We start from the raw sequence: 15,809 nt of genomic DNA, 5'->3' as shown, positions 1-15,809 counted from the left end.
AGAACAGTGGGTGATATTATGTGCCATATGTGCTGCTATACCAAAGAATGATTGGGTTTCTGGTAATGCTATAACGAAATAATAAACTCTAAAATTACCTTGCTCTTCTTAATCAATATCAGCATCTTATTATTTCATCTATATTTAATTACATTCTTAGTGGCACTAAAAGAATTCCTTTTAGCTATCAGGAGTAAAGTATAAGGAGGAATGGTTTACCTAAATAAAACAAAACTCAAAATGGTTTATTAGCTTGCTCTACATTTTATTATTTGAAATTCATTAGGACAATAATTATACCTGATTACAACAAAAATAAGAAAAGAGTGGCTAATAAAGCAAATGATGTGGAGGTTCTGGTATTTTGTCTTTTAGCTAATATTGTAAACTTCATAAAAAGGCATAGAATCTATCTGAAATACCCATAAAGGTGTGATAAGGAATTCTTTTGTGACCAGAACTAGTTCAGTATCTTATACCCGTAAAGTCACACATTCGTAGCTCAGAGTTCCATCAGATCTCTAAACAATGCTTTGCAACAATGAACTTCATTGCCTGTGATGTGCTACATATTTAAAACTTTGCCTAAAATTTCAGGAAGTCATTTGTTTTGTGTACAAAAATATCTTGTGGAATCTGATTCTCAGACAGCAAGTTTTCAAGCACTGTGAAACTTAAACATGCTTGAGGCATCTAGTTTGAATACTTTATGGTGAAGCACCTACATCAGCAGTTGCTTTTGATAAGTTAGGTGAGGAAGTCTTTAAAGGATAGAGCTCATACATCTTAACCCAATATTTGCTATTGCAGTTGTCTTCACTGAAAGCAATTTCACACTAATAAAGAAGCATTTGTTCCCCTAGTAATTTTCATTACCTTTCTGTGAATTTCTATTTTTAGTAACTCTCTAGGTAGGCTTGAACTTTGGCTGTCAGAAGCAGACAAATTCTACCAGAAGACATAGTTTAGCTAAAGATTTGACTCTACAGCTAACAAACAAACAAACCAAACAAACCAACCAACCAATCAAACAAAAACCACCATATCAGTGAGGTTTCCTGGACTAAGTGCAATATTCAAAGTAAACATATTAATGTGAGCATGCCCTCATATCTGTACTCTCTATCCAACCTCTTCTTTAAAAAAGAAAATACTTTATACACAACTGTGCTTTACTGACTAAGGCCTGAGAAGTGGGAAGTCATATAAAATATATGAAAATGTAGTAAAAGGCTGAGTCTCAGAATACAGTATAAGGAAGTTCTCTGTAGGCGCTGGCATGCCCTTTGGTGTCACTCAGCTCTGACAGTAAAATTAAGAGGTCACAACATACTCACTTGCAGCTGGCACATCAAAAGACTGAAAGAGGAGTAGTCTGTATGAAACGGTCTTGCAATAAGAGACCAAATGACATGTGGCTTCTGACTCTTGTAAACACTTGGGCAGGAGCTACCATGTTAGCTTTTCTTTTTTCTAATTCACAACAATTGCTAGTGTTTGGTTATTCAAATGCAATTATTCAAATCAAGCACAAGTTATAGTCACAAACAAGATAACCTACATCTCTTTTCTTAGAACTTCAACGAATTATGCAGGCACTGCCACAGAATTGTCCAATACCAAAGTTCGAAAATTTTGTCTTGATGTAAGATTTCTTTCAGGAATCACCAGCAAAGGTTTCTACAAATGCACATTGCCTTTCAGGTAACAAAAGATACAGATTTCAGGTGATCAAAAGATTTGCTTTGCTGCTACTTATATTGTAAGAAGAATGTTATAACTATAGCATCATATTATTTTAAAATGGAAACTATTACAAAATCTTACTAAGGAAGCTCTTGAAATGTTGTAAGAACAAAGTTATCCACACATTTAATGACAGGCTATGTCACCTCAATAAAAGTAACAATAGTGGTGTTTAAGATTCCTCTTGATAGAGGATAGGAGAAGGAAATACAGCATGCAGGGAACATGCTCCCAGTGCATTAACTGCCCTGAGAACACCTGGGACTTCCACCAATACATCCTCAACTTCTGGCCCAAGAGCTCAGGCCCAAGCCCTAGCCCTTGCCTGAGCTACATGGTAGGTCAGTCTGTGTCCATCCAGCTCTGCTCCTTGCTCATCCTGACTTGCTGACGGGCTTCCCAAATTGAACCTCAAACATAATATATCCCTTTGCATATCGCTGATCACTGGACTGTTGGCTGGGCCTGTTACTGTCACCAGCCCTGCTGTTTTGTATTGCTTGGGTACTGTGGGACTGTGCCCTTGTCACTGAGGTCATTGCTCCAACCTCCCTGCATTGTGGTCAGCTCCTGATCTTCTCTCATAAAGGGGCACCATGCTTGTTTCTCCTTGCCATGGCATTTGTCAAATACTAACAAAAACAGAGTCCTGTGAATCAACGTTTTTAGTTCATTCACAATCTTGCCATTGGGTCCCAATTTCCAAGGGATAAAAAACTTCATCTCCAAGTTTTCTAGTCTGACTATAAAAAGATATCATAGTTAGCTATTGATATATTTTACTTTCAAAGGAGTTTGCAGTTTAGGAAGCTTTAAATCATTTTCTTACTGGATTATAGATATAGACCACCAGAATGTCTTAAACCAGCCTTTAACTGGCTGAGGTTTAGTTCTTCAGTATGCAGCATATTTTCAAACTGACTTAGCATTCACATATACAAAAAAAAAAAAGATACTGGTAGTCTTTTGTCAAGTCCTGTCCACAAACCAAATTTTTCCCACCTGAAATGCCAAAACAAGATACTGCACAAAAGAGGTTGTGCTCCTATTTCAGGTAAATGCCAAAACAAGATACTGCAGAAGGGAGGTTTTGCTCCTATTTCAAGTACTCTTTGGTGAACATTCATTGTGCTGTCCAAATTAAAGAGCAGGCATGATAACTGCATCCTTTGGCACTAAGGGCTAAGTTAAGACTGAGTAGAAAAGGTACCTGAGTCTCAATTTTGCTGTTAGTTCTTGCTTTCACAGTGAAAGATGTGAAACAGAGAAACACGGGAGGTCTTCCTGACCCAGGGCACATCCTCCAGGAGAGAAAGAAACAGTGATGTTTCAAGAGTGGAAAAAAATCTCTTGGACCCTGTCAGATAAGACTGGGTTCTGCAGTTGGGAGAAAAACTGTGTGTTGGGAAGACTAGATGTCATGAGGGTATCTTTAGCTATACCTACTCCATACCCCTAGACGAAACAGGGAGAGGTTCTGTGCTGGGGCCCTGAGGCCAGCTAAAGCAGTTTGGCCCAGTACATGTTAATGAAACACTTCTAGTCTCCAAAACAGTATGGACTTATTTGAGTTCCTTCTCGGAACTTGATGGCTTGTGCTGTCTTGAGCCAAGAAAAGGGATTGCTTGGTGGAGACAACATCTGGCACAGAAGAAGAACTTGGTGCAATCTGAAAAGTAGAGATGACTGACCTCCCATAGCTATGGCCATTCTTTGGTACTTTTTATCTTATTAATACAGACAAAGCTTATGAGGCTGGTCAGGCACAATTCATACATAGTAATAATATTTGGATCTTCTGGCTCAGTGTATCTGAGCAAAACCATGCTGGGGAAAATGAGCAGGCTTCCTCTTCTGGGTGCCATCTTACAATACCAAACTGAGGTGCCACTCATTAGCTTGTGCTGAGACTAGTACTGTGAACTTCTCTCTTCTATCTTTCACAAGCTGTGGAAAGGTTAACAATATAACAGGGCAGGATTCAGACTTACAAACAAATTCACCCAATGTCAATTACATGTCACAGGACATTCTGTAAGCCCTTTGATCATGTCTGCCAAGCCCATGCAAGCGTGTGCAACACCTGCAGGGGTTGCAAACGGCAATAGGTGCCTCTGTTTAGGTAGCTAATTTATTCTAGCTGGATTAGCACTGTTGACCATCTAAAACAATTCTTTTGATATAAATGGGATGGTTCACATGTCTCAGATCTGTGCTCTTGGATCTCTGCAAAAAATTCCAAGGATTACTTGGTCTCCTTGTTTTCTTCTTTATCGATAGCCTATTTCAGTACACTAATACATGCTTAACACAAACCATTCATTGACTGGAAAAAGATACATACCTAAATACAAGACTAGCTAGTAGTTTTTGATAATAATAATTATTTTTTTTTTATTACAACTCTCTTAGTTAAACATATTCTGCTTGTTCACTAACATTGTGTTTATCTATAATAGAATACTGTAGAACAATTTCAGTGGCTATCTTTACACTTTCATTTAATATCGAAGCATGAATGACAGTTGTTTTGCTAGCTCAAGACAATGTCAGACACAACAAAACCTTGCTAATCTGTGCAAGTTTAAATTGGTACACAATCAGGCATGCAATCTCCCCTGGCAGCACTTTGTTGTAATGCAGTGTTTTAGTATTAATTCTTCCTGTGTTGTTAGAACTTCCTGTTTGTTTGTGCTGTTTGGTTGGTTTTGTTTTGCTTCCAAATAAGATATTACTATGAACTGGCTAATGCTTGGTGGACTGCATAATTGCAAGTTACTGATCTATTCGACATGTAATACATGCTCACACATGCAGTTCCTAACACTTAGGTTAGAGGATATCAACTGAGCTGTACTAATTGTACAGTAACTATGCACATACTTGAAGGTCTGCATTCATGGGCCTGTAAGAGGTTAACTCCACTGAATTCACTGACTCAGCTCTTTGGAGTCCAGGCCAGCAATTTCAAAAGCATTTCAATTTCCATGACTGTTCTTCCCTGCAACCTAAAACAAGATGTGTTGCTCCACACTTGCTAAAGGTTAAAACTGTGCATATTGGCAGTACCTGATGAGGAGAAATGCTTAAATCATGGCAGCTCCACTGTGAGTTAGAGACCTACCAGCTATAGCCCTTTGAACTGGATTGAGGTAAATTCCTGCCTTTTGCAACAGGCTTTTATTGACATAGACAAGAAGGGATAACAGCACGACAACTAGAAAGACGATTGCTGTTTTGTAAGATATTTGATAGCATGTCAGATAAAAGAAACAGTCATCAAAATATAGCAAGCACCATTAAAATCAGGTTACTTTCATCTTTCTTACTTGTCTGTCACCCTGCTAATTCACACTATCCATTAACTTCTACTGGGTCCACCTGAAGGTTTGCAGTAAGGGAAACTGAGTTTATTTGCTTACACTTAAAGATATTTTTGCATTCCCATGCCTCACCTTGCTAATTACTTTAAGTTTTTCAGTACTGCTGGGGAAACGTCAAATCATTCAGCCACTGCACTGACCTTGTCACACTGTTTTGTCTTTGTCCAGTGGGAATGCTGTCACTGCTGTACAGATCACTACAAATGGGGCAGGATGTTTTGCATTGCCATTCCAAATAAAGTCTCCTTTGATACACGTACTAAAAAAAATAATATTAAATCCCCAGTCCCCAACCTGACCAGCTTTTTCTTCCCAACCTCTGTTTCCATGGCATTCTCAGCTGGTAGAAGGCAGAGAGCTGGTACAGTAAAAAAGAGAGACCAGCTTGTGCAGTACTTTCCTAGCAACACCTACAGCCTGCAGGATCCTGTTGCGTTGACTTCAACAAGAATAGAAACAGAATCTCTTTCTACCTTTTTTCTTTCTCCCTTTCAAGAGCATAGATAGAGGAGAGAGATTGAATGGCCTAACAATTGCTGACCCTTGCATTTACAGTGCTACAATACTGCAGTAACCTTCATCAGCAAGATAGGCTCCTGGTCTAATAAGCTGCATTTGTAATCATAATGAGAAATAAATATATCATCAGAATATTAGTCTTTCCTAGTTTTGAGTAAAATTAATAACTATCTAGTTTTTGCTTATGCATTACTCTAAAGGATGATTATACTACTTATTTTTTTAAGATTTTTGTTTTACTTATAAGAATCATTTATGCATTATATTTGTAAATAACATGTATAAAAAGGAGTTATAATTCATTGTTGTAGCAGTAATATTTGTAAACTACTTAAGTGATATTTAATTCATTGGAGCTGCTTCAGCAACGTATCAGCACACCTAAGGCCTCTAAAATGGACCTCACAAAGAAATCATCATATCTCCATGAGGTCTATGAATCTAGTAGATTCATCTTAGTTCCACCAATACAGATAAGACAGTAATATCAAGAATCTAAAATCAGAATCTAAACTCATTTCTCAAATCCAAAGTATATTTAAATGTCACCATGAAATTAGATTACTGAAGCTTTGTTCTGAGAAATGTGGAGAAAATGGAGGGGTACAGTCACTGTTTCATTTGACTTTCATGTTCCTTTCTTTCAAGTGATTCTAAAGAACTGTGTAGTCACTTCCTTCAAGATAGCATTAAGAATAAAATTTACACACTTTTTTTTTTTTTTTTTAGGAAGTAAAGAAGAAAAGAGTCCATAAAGGCTTTTGCATTCTATAAAGGCTTTTTCATTCTATAAGTTTGGTTATTTTTTTGGAGGTCTGAAACTGCGAGGATGGGAACACTGCAGAAGAGAATATTGAGAAAAGACATGATAGCAATCTTCAGATGCATTAAAGGCTGCTGCAAAGAGGATGAGAATGTCCCCAGTGTATGAAACAGGAAACAATGGGCTAAAATTGCAGCATAGCTAATTTTGACATTAGGAATGGCTTTCTAATAGTAAAGAAAGCCAGTGTCTGGAATAGATTAGCAGTCCTGAGGAGCAGGGTAGGCAAATGTCTACAGTAATGATGATTGATCATGAATGAATAATTGATCCTTTTCTGGGTGGGAGGATGGACCAGCTGACCTCTTGAAGTCTCTTCTTGCCTATTTTTCTGTGATTCTCTGTACTTAGAGATACTAAAGGGACTGATATTTATCACTTAGCACTTGTCAAAGCCACTTAGAATAAGCAAGACAGTAAACCTATGAGAAAATGGTGACAGGTTAATTACTCTCTTTAGGTATTTTTTCCACCGCTATCTTTCTCATCCTTCTGTTCAGCCACATTAGACACCTTGTCCCCTTACGCTGAATTGTCATTTCTCATGTCATATTCTTGTATGTCTGATACTCCCATACTTCAAAGACAAATAAAAACAAGCAAACAAAAACCAATATGCCTTTGTGCTTTCTTCCATCCTGCCCTTCACACCAAGGGAAAGCTCTCTAAATAGCCACAAAGCTACTTCATTTACTCCTTTTAAGTGTATCCCTCCATTCCCCTTTGCCACACACAGCACCTGCTTGGCTGAAACCATCACCCCTCATGCTGACAAATACTGAGCACTGTTTCCTAATATGCTTCCTCTCCTGGAACACAGATGTTCCCTCTGGCATCATGCTTAAATGCCATGCTCTTCAGGGGAGGAATTGGCTTCTGAGTGGTTCATGGGAGATATGGTACTAGCCTTGGTGCAAGGGTAATGCTCCATGCTGAAAGTCAGTCTTCAGGTAATGTGACCTTCTGATGTCTGAAAAGATGGACATGAGACAGAAGTAAGGGTCTAAATGAAATAACAGGATCTCTGAGGATGATGGGGTGCATGGCAGGTGTATTTCACTTCAAAGACTTTCAACAGAGAGAGGAATCAGAACAAAGCATATTTCTGACCTCTGAAGCAGCATCACTGGGAGCAGGAGGAAGTCTAAACAGAAAGGTCTCTACCATACCTTAGTACACCAGTACATAAATCATCCTTTCACTCTCTGGCTTGCAGCACAGCTCTTGTAGGTAGGGGTTGTCATAAATGCTGACCTCTCCAGGGCTGGAGCCACTAGCTAACAAAGCAGACCTACCTTGGCCAGGAATGACTCGATCCACCGGCTGCAAGTCAGTGCATCAGCTGAAGACAGAGCGCCCAGAAAGCAGCTTGCTACCACAGCTGCCTGCTAGCACACTTCTGCCTAAAGTGGCACGGTGGGGCTCTGTCTGCTCAATTTCAGCACTGTGACTCTGAGGAAGCTACAACTGAATCAAATCAGAAATAATCGAATCAACCCGAATCGAATAGTTCAGTTGGAAGGGATCTACAAAGACTATTGAGTACAGCTGCCTGATTGCTTCAGGGCTAATTAAAAGTTACAGCATATTATTAAGGGCATTATCGAACTGCCTCTTGAACACTGACAGGCATGGGGCATCAATCACCTTGCTAGGAAGCCTGTCCCAGTGTTTGATCACCCTCATGGTAAAGAAATTTTTCCTATTACTAGTCTAAAACTCATCTGCGCCTACACTAGATACAGTGGGAGAATCATCTCTTTTGACCAGCTGGCTATGCTGTGTTTAATGCACCCCAAAATGTGGTTTGTCCTTTGGCTGCCAGACACACCGCTGGCTCATGCTGAGCCTGCTTTCACCAGCACCTCCAGATCCCTTTACCTTGATGAACCCATGTTGATTATGCCTGATAATTGCTTTGTTCTTTAATTGCCTTCCAATAGCACCCAGGATAATCTTCTCCATACCTTTTCCAGGGATTGAGGTTAGACTAATGTGTACCGCCACAAATCCACCAGCTACTGATCTGCAAATTGCCACTTGATGGTCTTGGGGTAACATCTCTCCCAGAACTTCATGTTACACCCCTTGCATCCAGGACTTGGCCATAATCACCCGCAGGAGGTCAGAAGACTTAGCAGGGTGCTCTAAGGACATGAGGCTGTGCAAGATCTGTGCCAGCTAAATCACTAGTATGCCTGAAGACATTCAGCTGGTGTGCTGCATCTCTGGGGACCCAACTCTTTTCAGCAGCAGCACTTACATAGGATCTGTTGCCTCTACAGGAACACCGAAGCAGAAAACTCCCCCGGTAGGATGCACTGCTATAGAATGAAAAACCTGTTTCAAGGACACCCTTACAGCCACACCAACAGAGCTGCAAGCAGATGCAAAAGGCAAATATGTTGCAATAATATGAATTATAACCGGAGCCAGTATGGTGTGTATTACACTCTAAGCTGCAATGTGCCGTGCCTGTACATTGCATCTCTTCTACAGGTTTGCTACATAAATTAAGCTGTGATGGTGGGTAGTTACCGATACAGCTTTAGTGTGATTTCCTTGAGCCTCTCTCCATTATCACCAATGCGTTCCTGGTTTGTGATGCCTCTGAGTCCTGGAAGAATTCTCAGAGGAGAGCTGTTCCTGTCAACTCTTACAACAGGAATGAATTTACCATTGCTTTGACAACTATCTCTGGCCCTTAGAAAGAAGTTACTTTATTTTGAAGTCTAATAGCTTTGACTTCTGGTTTCTTGATTTTTCCTTTGTGGTATAGCCACTATATCGAAAACAATGTGGGTTTTTAAATCAAAGTGGAAAAAATATAGATTCCTCAACACAAGGTGAGAAGGCTGGCAACAGTCTTTTCCAAAGAGCTGAAATCTGTATTTGCTGTTTCCTCCCTGACCAAAGCTTTTCTCTGTTAGAGTTCTTTCATCAGTCTATCTCAGTGCTACAGTACCATCAGTTAAAGGACAAAGATCTATATATGCCTTTTAACCCTCTGCCATTGCTAAGGAGCTATTTAGTCTGACAACCATTTTTTAGTTTCTACCAGCAGCAGCTGGTAGATTTCTCTGGGGTTTTCTTCAGTGCATCTGGCTTGGGTCAGGTCACTATAAAAAATTTAACAAACATTCCTCTACAGGACTGGCTTGAGCTTTTTAAAATAAAGAAATCTCACTTATCTCCAGTCTAACAAATGTTTTGTCTCCATTCTGTCAACACAGAAGACAACACAGATATTAAGCACTGTATATAATGAGATACTGAACATCAAGATATTGTTCCTAGTGTATATAGAGGTAGACTGTGCTTAGAAAATGCATAATTTGTTTTGTTTTACTCTGTGGTCAGAGCAAAAGTACTTTTGTGTGATACAAGATATGTTTCTTTATTTTGGACAGTAATAAGATGGGTGAGATTTAAGATGCATCTGAGCTAACACTGGAAGGGAGCAAGTCAGGCTGGTAACTGCACTGTGATGCTAATTCTGGGGAGGATCATTTAAAAAAGACAAACTAGTAAGAACAGAAGGACCATCATACTGATTCCAAACCAAAGTTCCTCTAGCCAGTGCTCTGTCCCAGTGAGTGCTTGTAAGTCAATGTTTAGGGAAGAATAAAAACTACATAAGTATATCTGATAGTTTCCCTTACTAATATTCCAGCTTCTTACTATTTAACTTTAGGGGATTTCCCGAGTGTTCTATGTTTTGTTCATTTAGCAACTCTTCATGAATATTTCTTCCACATACTTGCCCAGTCTCCCCTGAACTCATACAAACTTCTATTCACAGTGTGTTTTGCAAGGATTTCTACTGGTCTCGTACCTGATGTGTGAGGAACCACCATCACAAACTCCCTTTGATGACTCCTAATGTCTCTGAAAGGGACAATGAATAGCTGATTTCTATCCACTTTGGTCAGGCTTTTTACGATCTTGTAGTTTTCTGTTATGTTCCCACAAATCACCTTTTTTTTCTAGAGCCCTGTCCACAAAATAATCCACTGTACAGAAACCATGCTGTACTTTTTGATCATCATCTCTGTATATCTTCTAAGCCCTAATGGATTTTTTTCTGAAATTAGGAGACCAGACCTGCAGATAGTATTTAAAATATAATAAATTTGGATTTATCCAGAAATGTAGCTGTGTTTTCTGTCTTGCTCTTCATTCCTCTCCTAATAGTTCCTAGCATTAGATTTATATATATATATATATATATATATTTGATCACTGCTGAGCATAAAGATGATGTTCTCTTGGAACTATTTATCTTAACTCCAAAGTCTCTCTCATTCCTGAGTGGTAATGGTCAGGTCACAGTCCATTATTTGATATAAGAAGCTAAAATTATTTTTCAGCACAGTGTTTTACAAAACATTTTATTACTCTGTCATGAAGCCTCATAAGATCTTTCAGCAATTCTATGATCAACTCTTGTCCTTGCCACCTTGGTAACTGTATCATCAGAAAACTTTTAAATCTCATTGCTCACCTTTTCCAGGTCATTTTTGGCTATGCTAAAGCATGTGCATCTCAGCTCAGAATTCTGCCAAACTCCTCTTCCTTTACTGAGAAATCTGACTCTTTGTTCCTATTGTGTTGAATTTCTGGATGTGTTTGTTCAGCTTGAAGAGAAGGCTAAAGGGAGATCTAATTGCTGTGTTTGGCTACTTGATATAGAGAACACAAAGGCAGACTCTTCACAGAGGCTCACAATGGAAGGACAAGAGGCAACAGACACAAGTCACTTTAAGGGAAATTCTGATTAAAAGTTAGGAAAACATTCTTCACTCTGCACCAGGAAACCTAGAGAGTTTGTATGATTTCCACTCTTCGGGGTATTCAAAGCTTGGCTGTGCAGGACTCCAAGCAACCTTATCTAAGGTCTAAGCTGGCATTACTTTGAAAAAGAGGTGGCCTCCAGAAGTCCATTCAAAGCAACATTATCACATCATTCTGCGCACTTAACAAATAGGCACTCTTCTCCCTTGGCTGTTCAGTCTCCTTTCCTGAAGGATGTTGTCAAAGCCTTTTGGAAATTCCAGTATACCGGCATTGGATCCTGTGCTGGATCACACAGAACTGCATACCGGATGAGCATTTCAGAGAACTCCAAAAGGTCTGCAAGGCAGAACAATGTTTTCTCTTTCCAAGATCATAGTCATCAGAAGATGTAATTATACACTGCCATCAGCAATTTGCCTATTTAATCTTTATTTTGGGGGGTGAATACCAGTTGGCCCCACTGATTTGTATTTGTTACTTTTCCTTCTTTTTCTTTGAATCATCGTCTATTCCAAAGTTGTTTCAATTTTCTGGCAGATGGTTCACTGATTTTTCCCTTAAAAATGCATGCTTGTGTTGTAACCTCCTATCTTTTCTGTAATGAACCTGGATGCCAATAATCCATCCAACTTCTCTGCAATGGTCTTGTCCTGCCTGACTGTTCCTTTTCTACTCTAGTTTAGGAAGTGCTATAAAATGCTTGCCAAAATATTTTGCTCCTGATTTCCTATGAGAAGAATTTAGTACTAATTTGGGTTCCTTAGCAAGCTGCTCCTCCAACTCTTTTTTGGTCTGTTTGATCATATTTTCACATTTTATCTATCCAAATTTATGTTCATTTTCTTTTAATACAACTTCAGAATTTGAAATGGTGCTTTCTTAACAATCTCATTTGGTATGCTGCTTAGCCACTCCATCTTCCTTCTTCTGGAAGCTGAACAAAACAGAATGACTACTGGAGGCCACAGGAAAGTAATTTTAGAAACACTCTTCAGGCACCTCTACCTTCTTCATAAGTTTTTTAATTTATGAAACATGGAAGTTTACATAAACTTCCATATGTTGTACTGCATTGTTATAATGTTGTTATAACATTGAAACAAGGTTATTCAGGTGATTAGTCACTGATTTAGGTCAGTGACACTGTCCCAAATTTTCTCCCTCTTCATAGTTTGGTACTTCGTTATCCATATAACAAGTATGTGTGTACCTACGGTCTCAGAACAAATAGAGAGGACTGTGTGTATAAAAGACAGAAATTTAACGCATGAGTAAGAATATTGTTGCATCTTTTTAGTAACAAATGTAATATTTTGAGAGAGAAAAGAAAACAGCTGTTTTCCAGACCTATATTGAAACAAGTAATTTAAATCACCTATTTGAACGCATCTGTTTTATTCTATACTGCAGTGCACTTACAAGCACTCTGTCTTCTCTATGATTTGGAGTAGAACTAAAGGAACGCTAAAGGAAGTAACTACTTAGATAATTCAGTTTGACTGATTGCAAGAGCACCCTAAGCTGTGGGAGGAGATAAAGAGTTAGACCGTGGGAATGGGATGTGACCTTTTACTATTCGTCATATCCAGTGATTTGCCTGATGACTTGGGTAATGTTATTCAGTCTGTGCCTCATCTTCCCTATTTATAAAAATGGTATAGCTAGCTGAGAACTGGGTAATACTCTATGTGATTTCCCCCCTTTTCCCCTAAGCATTAAAATTAACCAGCAAATATCCACATTTTGCAAAGTTTTACAGAACAAATATTCCCCAAATATTAATTTGGCATTATCACAACTTTGTTTCTCATGCTTTCTCTTTATTACAGTTGTGCCTCTTGTACTGAAGTATTTGACTTCTTAAATAGAATGTGTCCATTTTTTTCATCAGTGGCTGTTCTTTCAGTAATTTAGAATAATACAAAAGTTCAAACAAAATGAGCCATAACAATGTCATCAAAATGAAGAAATTCTACACTGCAGAAACAAAACATTCTAATTTCTCTCCATTTAAACAATGCTGTAGATACTGACATATTTCTGATGAAGCCTTTCATTTTGATGAAAATACATTTCATTTAAAATCATGAACTCAGCAGAGATAGAACAGATATTGGTTTTATGACATCTGGTTGTTCTCACATCTCATCTGACATCTTCCTCTTTCACAGGTAATAATTATCTTTCTATCTGTCTTTCCCTCTGTTTCCTTCTCTGTTGCCCAAATGCATCACTGCTCTTACAAATATCCTCTCTATTCCACATATTTCAAGCGCTCTTTTCTCTCAAGTTGTCTAGCTAATTAGAATAATAAAGTTAAGCTCAAAGCAACTGTTCCCAGGCTATGCTTAGCTTGAATTTTGCTGTTTCTCTTTTGAATTTAAAAGGACTTGTGTGCCTGAAAGCTTGTTCATTTTTTTTTTCCTGATTATATCCATTAGATAATTAAAGATATTTTCTTGAGCAAACTTTGCCTCACTACTTTTTAAGGCAAACCATTCCATCAGAACTCTTGTGCCTGTTTTAGTAATAATACTGACTCCCTTTCAAAGTACCTTGCAATTTATGAATAGAGATGCATGAGAACTGTGCGTTATTTTTTATAATGTAAGTTGGAATATATTGTGAGACAGAATTGCCATGGCACATACTCCCATGCAGGAATGGTTCGGGAGGATGACACCTTTCCCTGCTCACTGCTACCATCTTACCTGCTGCTTCTTTACAGCATGTCTGGGGAATCAGGTGTTTACTGCCAATCAGGCTTGATAAAACAGCAGGAGTTTCTTGGATTCTCTTCACAAGAGTATTTCAGGGCTGCTGGCAGCTGTTGTAGGGCTTCTGGTGACATGCACAGCATTAGTGTGCTAGGCACTGTTCATGTGATGATTTAGATCATTTAGATCTTTCCCCTGCTGCACTCTCTGCTGCAATCATAGTGTAAAATATTCAAGACTTTAAAAAGATTTTCTTTTGGAGCAAAAATAATGGTAAGATACTTTAATTGGAAGCAAATACATTAAAAAATCTCTATATATTATAATGCAGACAACATATTCATTATATCTGAGGGCTACTTTACTAATTATGTTAGAACTGTTCAGCAGAACAACTGGAGCAACAATAAAATTCTTATTCCAAAAAGATATGGCCCGTAATTATAGAAAATGTTGTGTTACTTCAACGCTTGAACTGAATCACTGTTTTTCCAACTGCCAGATTGCTGACTAAGAGCATTGGGTTTTGGTTTCCTCTGTCTGAGCCATAACGCTTCTCAGCCTATCTGACAGATGTAAAAAGATATTACAAACTTACGGTCCTTCTGTGCTGTGGCCTTATGCAGAGTTCACCTGAACTGAATGGGGTTGAATCTGCCTGCGTTACCAAATTTAGATATGTCCAGAAGACAAAGAAAAGTGGGTGATTTTTTTTTTTTTTTTCCCCCAGGGGACTGTGGGAACAGTTCCATCATTTTTGCACTTCTTTCTAGTTAAAGAAGTAAAAATGCAAACTGATCTTAGTGTTTCAGAAATGTCGTTTTACTTATAACCTTGTTGGCATTTCTAAATATTAACAATCACATTTGGAAAGTAGTCAGAGTGACATAAGAACCAGCTCATTATAGATTCAAATCAGACAGGAGTTTGCAAATGCACTATTGCACCTAAAAGGATTTATGATTTGGAGCTGCACATAGAGAAGCATCATGTCATGGAGGAGGCAGGTGACAGTTCCTGTTTATGCAATTTTGGCAAGCTGCACCTGAAGGATGGGATGATTTTCTGGAAACTGCCATGCCAGAAATACACAGCTAAACAGGAGGGAACTGAGAAGAGCAAAGGGAATAATTGGAGACCTATGGGGGTGGGACAGAGCTTCTAGTCTGTTTTTTAAGGAAACCAAGCTATGCAATCACACTGTTTTTCTGCCAGTTCTCCAGCAACAACAGTTGAATCTTTTGACCAATTTCAAATGAGCCTGAAAAAAAAGGGAAAGGTCTAAACCGCTGAGCTCCTGCAGACTTAATGAAAATCAGCACCCAGATAAAGGATGCTCTGATTTGTGCACCTACTACAGAACAGGTGAAAGTGTAAAATCAGCTGCATTATTTGACACAAGAGAATCCAAAGCTGTCATCCAAAAGGAGGCTCCATGAAGTTTGCCGCTGATGGAAGTGCTATTTTTTATATATTTATATATTTTAAAAAAGACCAAGGCTTCTGTCTTTTTTAAGTATGCAGTATGCAGGCACTCATTATGAAATTACACGTAATAACAAATCCTGTCCAGAACAGCTCCTGAAATCCCTACCCGAAATGAACTCTTTTTTTCTAGTGGTTTTAGGCTGCCTTGAAAAGGACTGATTTCATTTCTTCTCATGCTAGAGCTAGTTGTGACCTTCTTCTCTCTTGAAATACTGCAGTACCTCCAAACTTTAAGAAATGAAAAATCGCGAGTCAGACACCAAAATAAAGAACTGCTCTTGAACATCATGATTTGTTAATAAAACAGAGTTTGCTGTGATTTTGGACTCTCTTTGA

At 38.5% G+C, this 15,809-nt stretch overlaps 1 protein-coding gene across 1 annotated transcript in view; it reads left to right on the top strand.

Moving 5' to 3' along the window:
• Positions 1–9,529: 9,529 nt before the first annotated feature.
• RIMS1 (regulating synaptic membrane exocytosis 1) overlaps positions 9,530–15,809 on the top strand; it is a 333,844-nt gene continuing 327,564 nt past the window's right edge. Inside the window, exon 1 of the mRNA XM_035322661.1 lies at positions 9,530–9,541. The gene's annotated coding sequence lies outside the window, so the exon portion shown is untranslated. The remainder of the gene's footprint in view (positions 9,542–15,809) is intronic.

This window comes from Oxyura jamaicensis, chromosome 3 (assembly GCF_011077185.1).
Source record: "Oxyura jamaicensis isolate SHBP4307 breed ruddy duck chromosome 3, BPBGC_Ojam_1.0, whole genome shotgun sequence".
Classification (NCBI taxonomy): domain Eukaryota; kingdom Metazoa; phylum Chordata; class Aves; order Anseriformes; family Anatidae; genus Oxyura; species Oxyura jamaicensis.
Note: the sequence above shows the minus strand (reverse complement) of the source record. Positions and strands in the feature narration are given on the sequence as shown.